Genomic DNA, 9447 nt, shown 5'->3' with positions numbered 1-9447 from the left:
ACCGATGATCCTCAAAACTAGAGATATACTGCAACTGAACAATGTCTGTTATGTTAGCATACATTTCAGTTGTCTCTTTGTCATACGTATCTGTGCTCATGATGGCACTGTTTTGTGTCTTCCTGCCTTCGTCTCGTGCAAGGGTGTTGTAGCGCACATCTCCAACAACGCAAGATTCATAATATCTTACCCGAGTATCAGGACCCATTGCTAGTGAGTAAAGGGCATCATCAACTACCTGCCCATCCTCCCGCATCTTCTTAACCTATGGTTAGAAAATAGACAAGCTGATCATCTTATGTACTCAATATATTAAAAAAAACTGACAGTGCACTTCAAAAGCTTACATGGTTCTTGAACCATTTCGCAAATCCTGCCATAACCAGTTTGTCAATGTTTCTTGGATTTTGCGGCAGTAACTCCTCTTTGTAGATGTTGCACAACCTAGTGATCGCGTCAAACATCTAAATATATAAGAATGTGTTGCAAGTTTGGTAGATTACGATGTATAAGCTGCAGTACTGCACTTACTTGATATAAGGTAGTATCTCAGGACAGTTATTCAACACATACCAAACCATTTTGTCCAAATATTTAGGTTTGTCCTCTTGTCGACTCTTCCCTGTAACTCGAACAGAATAATCGAAAACATTGAGCCCGGTATTGTCTTCACCCACCTCTTTGCTAAGCTGATCAGCTGTTTCAATGTATTTTGAGCAGAATGTCAACGCTTCTGTAGCAGTGTAGGCCTCTGCAATGGAACCCTCGGGTCTAGCTCTGTTCCTAACATAGCCCTTGAAAGTGCCTAGCCGCCTTTCAATAGGGTACATCCAGCCATACTGTACTGGACCTCTAAGTAGTGCCTCATCAGGTAGATGAACAGCCAAATGCACCATCACATCAAAGAAGGCTATAGGATATATCTTCTCAAGGTCGCATAGGATAGTTGGTATCTTGTCTCTAAGACGCTCCAAAGCATCTATCCTGATATTCCTACTGCAGAGTTCCCTGAAGAATTGTCCCAACTCTGCAACTGCTCTGTATAAGTCAGGGCGGCCCAATCCTCTAAGGTTAACAGGTAAAACCCTTTGAAGTAGGACGTGGCAGTCATGAGTTTTCAATCCTTGTACCTTGTTTCCATCTGCACTGACTCTCCTTTCAGGGTTGGAAGCAAATCCATGTGGGAATCTCACACGTGACAGGACCTCATAGAATTATTTTCTTTTTACCTTGTCCAAGACGTACACAGCTGGTGCCATATCCCGTGGTTTACCTTCATCTTGCACCTGCAAATCCTGTCTGATACCCAGGTGTGTCAAATCAATCCTAGATTTTAAGGTATCTTTCGTCTTGCCTTCAATATTAAGAAGTGTGCCGATAATGATGTCACACATATTTTTCTCGATGTGCATCACATCAAGATTATGCCGCAGATCCAAATCTTTCCAATACTCCAAGTCCCACAAAGTGGACCCGCGGGTAAACAATAATCTCTCTTCTGCGCCGCCACGCTTCCTTTTCCCGCTAGCATTATCAGGATGGTTTCCTGGTGTAATATGCCTGACCTTCTCTAATTCCACTTGCAACTCATCGGCGGTGAGCCTCTTTGGCGCATCACGGTTTTCATGCTTTGCATTGAACACATGTCTTCGGTATTTTCTAGGAAGCGGCTTGTCCTTAGCAAGGAAACGGCGGTGTCCAATGTAACAGATCTTGCTAGGTATTGCGTATGACAGCGGATTCCTGTCATAGCGAACACATGCATTGTAACCATGTGTCATTCGCCCTAACATAGTGCCCAAAGCCGGATAATCATGGATGCACCAAATTATAACAGCACACAGAAAGAAATTAGCTGGTGGGCTGCTATATAGGTCTCGAGTGAGAACACCCTTCCATAGCTGTTGAAGTTCCTCCACAAGAGGCTCCATGAACAAATCAAAATCCTTTCCAGGACTTTTTGGACCTGGGATGAGCAAGGCCATCATGTAGTTTGATTCTTTGGTGCAGACATTTGGAGGCATGTTGTAAGGGATAATAAGCACTGGCCACATGCTATATGTGGCGCTCTGGTGGCCAAATGGGTTAAATCCATTTGAAGCTAAGCCAAGTCTAATGTTTCTTGGGTCAGCAGCAAACTCTTTGTGTTTATCATTGAAGCTTTTCCACTCACTACCATGAGATGGATGGCTCATTACATTCTGATCTCTGTACTCCTGGTTCCTAGAATGCCACAGTACATCCTCTCTTGTTTCAACATCATGAAACAACCTCTGCAATCTTGGTGTGATTGGAAAATGTCTCAGAACATTATGAGGAATCCTCTTCACAGCATCCCCATCTTTCCATCTTGATGATTTGCATTTCGGGCATTCACTTAAGTTGGCATAATCCTTTCGGAACAGAACACAATTATTCTTACAAACATGGATCATATCATATCCAATTCCAACTGCACGAAGGAAATTCTTCATTTTACTGTAGGTGTGTGGCAGCTCAGACGCATCTGGGAAAGATTCGCGGAAAGCAGCCAACACCGCATCGAATGATTTGTTGGTCATCCGCTCAGATGTCTTCACCTAAAGAAAGGTGACTGTCGGTGTCATAACCAGCGAATCTCGGCTAGGGGGTCCCGAACTGTGCGTCTAGGCCGGATGGTAACAGGAGGCAGGGGACACGATGTTTTACCCAGGTTCGGGCCCTCTTGATGGAGGTAAAACCCTACGTCCTGCTCGATTAATATTGATGATATGGGTAGTACAAGAGTAGATCTACCACGAGATCAGAGAGGCTAAACCCTTGAAGCTAGCCTATGGTATGATTGTCGTTCATCCTACAGACTAAGACCCTCCGGTTTATATAGACACCGGAGAGGGCTAGGGTTACACAGAGTCGGTTACAATGGTAGGAGATCTACATATCCGTATCGCCAAGCTTGCCTTCCACGCCAAGGAAAGTCCCTTCCGGACACGGGACAAAGTCTTCAATCTTGTATCTTCATAGTCCAGGAGTCCGGCCGAAGGTATAATCCGGCTATCTGGACACCCCCTAATCCAGGACTCCCTCAGTAGCCCCTGAACCAGGCTTCAATGACGATGAGTCCGGCGCGCAGATTGTCTTCGGCATTGCAAGGCGGGTTCCTCCTCCAAGTACTTCATAGAAGATTTTGAACACAAAGGCAGTGTCCGGCTCTGCAAAATAAGTTTCCACATATTTCCATAGAGAGAATAATATTTACACAAATCTAATCTGCTGACGTATTCCGTAGCGTGACATCACACCACGGCCAAGTCTTTATTCGAATCGTTTTACTGTCCCACCTCAGCGCGTTTAGCGAGGCGGTTTCCTTGGCACGTCTTGTCAAAGCAGAGATCATGTCCCCTTATTCCGGGATTCTCATCAATACGGGCATGGGTAACCCAACCGCGCCATTGATTACGGTGCTCGGGAGATAAGCGAGTTTTACCAGACTGGTGGGGACGCATAGTCGCGTCTACCCATATAAGGGGATAAGGATCCACCTTTTCATCCACGCCTTCTTCCTCCTTTGCCTATCCATTTCCGCGCACTCGAGCTCCAGCGCCCAAGTCCGCACACCCCACCTCAACCTTCTCCAGCCATGTCCGGAGCAGGAGGCAAGTGGATGGTCTCCTCCGTCACGGAGGGACACATCAAAAAACTGAGGAAGGCCGGATACTTGTCTAACAACATTGTGCACCGGCTTCCCGAAGAGGGGCAGCTCATCCCCACCCCTAGGCCCCATGAGAGGGTGGTGTTCCTCCCCCATTTCCTCCGCGGACTAGGCTTCCCTCTCCACCCATTTGTCTGGGGGCTCATGTTCTACTATGGCCTGGATTTCCATGATCTGGCCCCGAACTCTGTCCTCAATATCTCGGCGTTTATCATCGCGTGCGAGGCTTTCTTCTGCATCCGCCCCCATTTCGGCCTATGACTCAAGACTTTTAATGTCAAGCCGAAGGTGGTGTGTGGCACCCAGGCGGAGTGCAGAGGCGCCATGGTGGGCAAGATGCCCAACTTCCTATGGCTCGAGGGCTCCTTCGTGGAGTCCCTAAAGGGGTGGCAATCGGGGTGGTTTTACATCACCGAGCCGCGCGACCCTGAATGGGTCGCAGCCCCCGAGTTCCGATCCGGACCCCCCACGCGGCTCACCTCCTGAAAAGAGACGGGCCTGTCATGGGGTAAAGAAGGAGAGCTGACCGAACTCCAAACATGCGTCCAAACCCTGGTGGACAAGAAGCTCAAACTTGTCAACGTAGTCCAGGTTATGCTCATCCGCCGGATCCTCCCGTGTCAACAACGGGCCTTCAACCTGTGGGAGTTCAACCCGGCGCAGCACCGAACTCTAAGCAGGCTCTTCGACACGACATACGAAGATGCCTGGAAGGTGCTTTTCAAGGGCGTCGAGGCCCCCGCATCCGCTACCGAGCATCGCAGATTTAGCACGCAGCGTCACGCTCGTGCGGTAAGCTGTTTTTACCTTTTACAGGGTATTAGCTTTTCATAGTTTGACTCCATGCGGGATCTAAGCTCCCTTACCTTTGACAGGATTGTCAGGAGACGTCCGGACAGATCAACTGTCCAGTTCCTTTGCCCGAAGGCCCAGCGGACGCTTGCTTGGCGAAGCTGCTGGTTCCGGCACCCTATGTGGTGCCGGAGAAGAAGGCCAAGAAGGCCACGGGGACTCGAAAGAGCGCCCGGCGCCAGGAGGTGTCAGATTCATCATCCGACGATTCCAAGGCGCACTCCTCCCGTGAAGACGAGGAGGAGGAAGAAGATACCTCTCCCCCTCCAGCGGGGGAAGGGAAGAAAAGGAAGGCCGCCCCAACTGGGGAGGCCGAAGGGTCCAAGAAGGGGAAGACCCTTCCTTCGGACTACTCCACCAACGCCGACGACGGCGAAGAGGAGTGGCCGCACAGGGCCAAGCCCCTGGCAAGATCGTAAGTATCCGGATACCAGAGTGATTCATAGTATTCCTCCATTGCACAGCTTTTCCTTATGTCGAACATGTTTATGTAGTCCACCCAAAGACCGGCTCGACGTGCCGTCGAGCGGTTCCCTGGATTCGTCGGATGTGAATTCGCTTCCGACGGCTACCTCCCCCCACCCTACGGACGACACCGAGGTGCTATCCCAACAGGTTCCAAGCCAGGAGGAGGTGCTCCTGGAGGCGCCGCAAGGCGACCTCCCAGACTCCAGGCGCAAAGGGGATAAAACCCCCAAGGGCTCCGAGTCCGGCCTTGAGCCGGACACCGCGCCGGAACCTTCAACGGTTCCGGACTCCGGTAGGAAGCCTCCTTCCAAGAGGAGCAAGCCTACCGAGCCAGCAACCTCCGTCCAACCGGAGGCACCGGACAATTTGCTGGAGGTGCTTAACGGCGCCTCCATCGACGAGGAGCACCGCACTATTATGAGTGCGGTGATCCAGAAGGTTCAGTCCGCCAAGAGCGGACTGACTGAAGCCTGTGCCAGCCTTCTAACAGGCTTTGAGGTAAGTGAAGAATATGTAAAAATATTACCGCATAGACAGTAGCCCCTAATGCTCTGTTCGGTGTTCAGAAAGAAAAGCCGAATAGAGGATCTAATAACATTTCACAGGAGTCTAACATAATCAAGTCAATATGTGTATGCAGGCTTCACTGCTGGCCTCCGCCGCACTGACTACGGAGGTGGATACGCTAAAGCAAAACCTCGCGTGGTCCGAGAACAAGCTCGGCCATGCCAAGAGGCAACTCGAGGAGAAGGAAGGTAAGTAATACCTTGCGCAAGTATATAGAGAAGATGTGGTTGCAAAAATGACAGGATCAACGTGCTATTATACGGGCCATGACCGAGGTGGAAACCCTTAAGAAAGCGCTATCCGAGGCCAAAAACAGAGCGGTCGCGGAGCGCACAGAGAGAGGGAAGCAGGAGGCGCGGGTGGAGGAGGTGCAGAAAGAGCTCCAGGCTCTCATGAAAAAACACAAGAGTTTGGAGCTTGACACAAAGACGCAAGCGTCCGAGCTTGCGGCAGCCCTCAAAAGCATGAAGTCTGCCAAGGCCGAAGCCCAGAAAGCCTTCCGAGAAATTGAAGCGATGAATAAGATAGCGGCAGGTAAGGCATTCATTATGCAAAGCAAGCACATGAAAGTGAATTACTTGTTACTTACCCAAGTCCGGAGCTCTCCAGGAGCATTCACAGATTTGCCCCGCAGTGCGTCTGATGACGCCGCCTACTACCGAGCCGAGGAGGGGAGCTCGACGGAGAAGGTGTTCTGGTCTCAGTATTCTAAGGACGGACACCGGGTGCCTTTGAGAGACTAGCTGAAGCAAATGGTCGAGCTCCACAAGGTGGCCGAACAGGCCATAAAGGGCTTCATAGTTCGGCTTTGGCCTGGAGAGGCTCTGCCTGGGAGCTACTTCGGGCTGGTGAGGCAGCTGGTGGATGCCTGTCCACGGCTTGAAGTAATCAAGCGCTCCGTCTGCATCGAAGGTGCCCGTAGGGCGCTTGCCCGTGCTAAAGTGCACTGGAGCAAGATGGATGCGGAGAAGCTGGTGAAGGACGGGCCGCCGCCGGGCAAGGAGCATCGCGTCCCGGAAGCGTATTATGAGGGCGTCCTGAAGGGTGCCCTCCCTATAGCGGATGAATGGTCCAAAGATGTAATTTTTGAGTAAACTCGCATTTGTGATCCTGTACGCTGAAAACTTGTTCATATGCGCTAAGAAATGCTTTTGAATTTAAAATATTACCTTCTGTGCGGCCGTTTATCAAATTTGAGAGATGGCGAGTCGTCGGCTTCTGCCCCCATGCCACGAGTGCTGGGGTGTTCGGGATAAACATGAGCGCTCTTTTTCCCATTCTTGGGTCCTTCGAGGGAGGCGCTCAACACAACGAACAAGGCAATCATACTATAATGCTTGAACACTCTCACTTAGCCATAGAATTCTATAATTTTAAATTTCGGCGAAGCCCCTAGTGTTCGGAAGACCGAGTTCGGGGCGCTATCCACGCCTAGGCCGGACAAAGCCGACTCCTCGCTCTAAGCGGCATAAGTCTTTAGGGACTCGAAAACCTCTCGAACAGCGACCAGCTCTCGCCTCATCATGACGGTCAGTTTTAGCTTTCTCTACTGAGGTGCTTAGCCCAGCTCAACTGGGGCACAATCGTAGTAGTTCTCCTAGTGCTACTTTAGCCGATATAATGGAACGTAAGGCACCAAAACATAGGAGCCGGGCAAACCCAACTATTGACCCAAGACATGATTCGGAGCCGATGCATATAATGCTATAAGTTCAGGGTGCCGCACTTGTGAAAAGTGTTCGAAATTCTCACACCGTATTGTGGGGTACTTAAGCCCCTGGCGTATTGGTCGTACCAAAGTGTACGGGTGCAACATGTCATTAATGAACATATATTCGTAAAGAAGAGTAATGCAATAATAGACGGAAGCTATGCATTTTTTTGTTTAAAAAAGCTGTGAAGCAGAACGATACAAACAGTGCGATAAGCAAAAAATGGGACTATTTAACGTGTCCTTTCCAGGGGTGAGCTGCGGAATGGTATGTAAAACAAGTATACTGCTCGTTATAGAGACCACCTTAGGGTTCCATAGTGCGGCGTAGCTTTCTGCTTCCCTGGTTGTATCGTTTGTGCGGCAATTGTACTGCCGGACAAGCCTTCCAAAGAATGGAGTCCTGAAAATAAGAGAAAATTAAGAAATCGGCAGCCCCTAGTGCGGTTTAAGCCGCGTTTCGGGCGTGCCGTAATGGTGCCCCTCCCCCTGTGCCCATGGTATTTCCAGAGCGTAGTTATGTACGCACAACACTGGTTTCGCAAGTTCGCGAGGGCTGGGGTTTGGGCCGCATTGCTACGCTTGCTCGGAACATGCCAGGCGGTCTTGTTGTAGGTTACTCCGGGCGCGCTTGACGATGTCCAGACGTTTAATGGCCGTACTGGAGAATTGCCTTGAGAGGGTGCTTTGTACTTCCGCTGCGATAGCCGCCGTATGCTCCTCCGTTCAGAGAGAGCGTTCGGTGTTTCCATTGACCGTGATGACTCCTCGAGGGCCTGGCATCTTGAGCTTGAGGTATGCGTAGTGCGGCACCGCATTGAACTTAGCAAATGTGGTTCGCCCGAGCGGTGCGTGATAGCCACTGCGGAACGGGACTATGTCGAAGATTAACTTCTCGCTTCGGAAATTATCCGGAGATCCAAAGACCAGTTCAAGTGTAAATGAGCCTGTACAGTTGGCTTGTACACCTGGTATGACGCCTTTAAAGGTCGTTCTAGTGGGTTTAATCCTCGAGGGATCGATGCCCATTTTCCACACTGTATCCTGGTAAAGCAGGTTCAGGCTACTGCTGCCGTCCATAAGGACTCTAGTGATGTGAAATCCGACAATAATTGGGTCTAGAACCAATGCGGCGAATCCGCCATGACGGATGCTAGTGGGGTGGTCCCTTCGATCAAAAGTGATCGGGTAGGAAGACCATGGGTTGAACTTTGGGGCGACTGGCTCCATCGCGTATACGTCCCTTAGCACACGCTTCCGCTCCCTCTTGGGGACGTGGGTTGCGTATATCATGTTCACCGTCCGTACTTGTGGGGGAAAACCTTTCTGTCCGCTATTGTTCGGCGGCCGGGGCTCCTCCTCGTCATCGCTATGCAGCCCCTTGTCTCTGCTTTCGGCATTTAACTTGCCTGCCTGCTTGAACACCCAACAATCCCTGTTGGTGTGATTGGCTGGTTTTTCGGGGGTTCCATGTATCTGGCATGAGCGGTCGAGTATTTGGTCCAAACTGGACGGGCCCGGAGTATTTCTTTTGAATGGCTTTTTCCGCTGACCGGGTTTAGAGCCTCTGAATCCGGCATTAACTGTTGTATCCTCAGCATTGTCGCTGTTAATGCGGCGCTTTTGTTTGTTGTGACGCGACCTGCCACTGCTATCCTTGGTATCCGAATTACCAGGGCTCTTGGTCATGTTATTGCTGCGAGCTAGCCAGCTGTCTTCTCCCGCGCAAAAGCGGGTCATAAGTGTCGTGAGGGCTGCCATAGATTTCGGCTTTTCCTGTCCTAGGTGCCGTGCAAGCCACTCGTCGCGGATGTTATGCTTGAAGGCTGCTAGGGCCTCTGCGTCCGGATAGTCGACGATTTGATTTTTCTTGGTTAGGAACCATGTCCAGAATTGTCTGACTGATTCCTATGGCTGCTGAATTATGTGGCTTAGGTCATCGGCGTCTAGTGGTCGCACATAAGTGCCCTGGAAATTGTCGAGGAATGCGGCTTCCAGGTCCTCCCAACAACCAATTGATTCTGCTGGCAAGCTGTTAAGCCAATGCCGAGCTGGTCCTTTAAGCTTGAGTGGGAGGTATTTGATGGCGTGTAGGTCATCACCGCGGGCCATGTGGATATGAAGGAGATAGTCCTCGATCCATACCGCAGGATCTGTT

Source organism: Triticum dicoccoides, chromosome 3A (assembly GCF_002162155.2).
Source record: "Triticum dicoccoides isolate Atlit2015 ecotype Zavitan chromosome 3A, WEW_v2.0, whole genome shotgun sequence".
In the NCBI taxonomy this organism is placed as follows: Eukaryota; Viridiplantae; Streptophyta; class Magnoliopsida; order Poales; family Poaceae; genus Triticum; species Triticum dicoccoides.
This window is presented reverse-complemented; position numbering follows the sequence as displayed.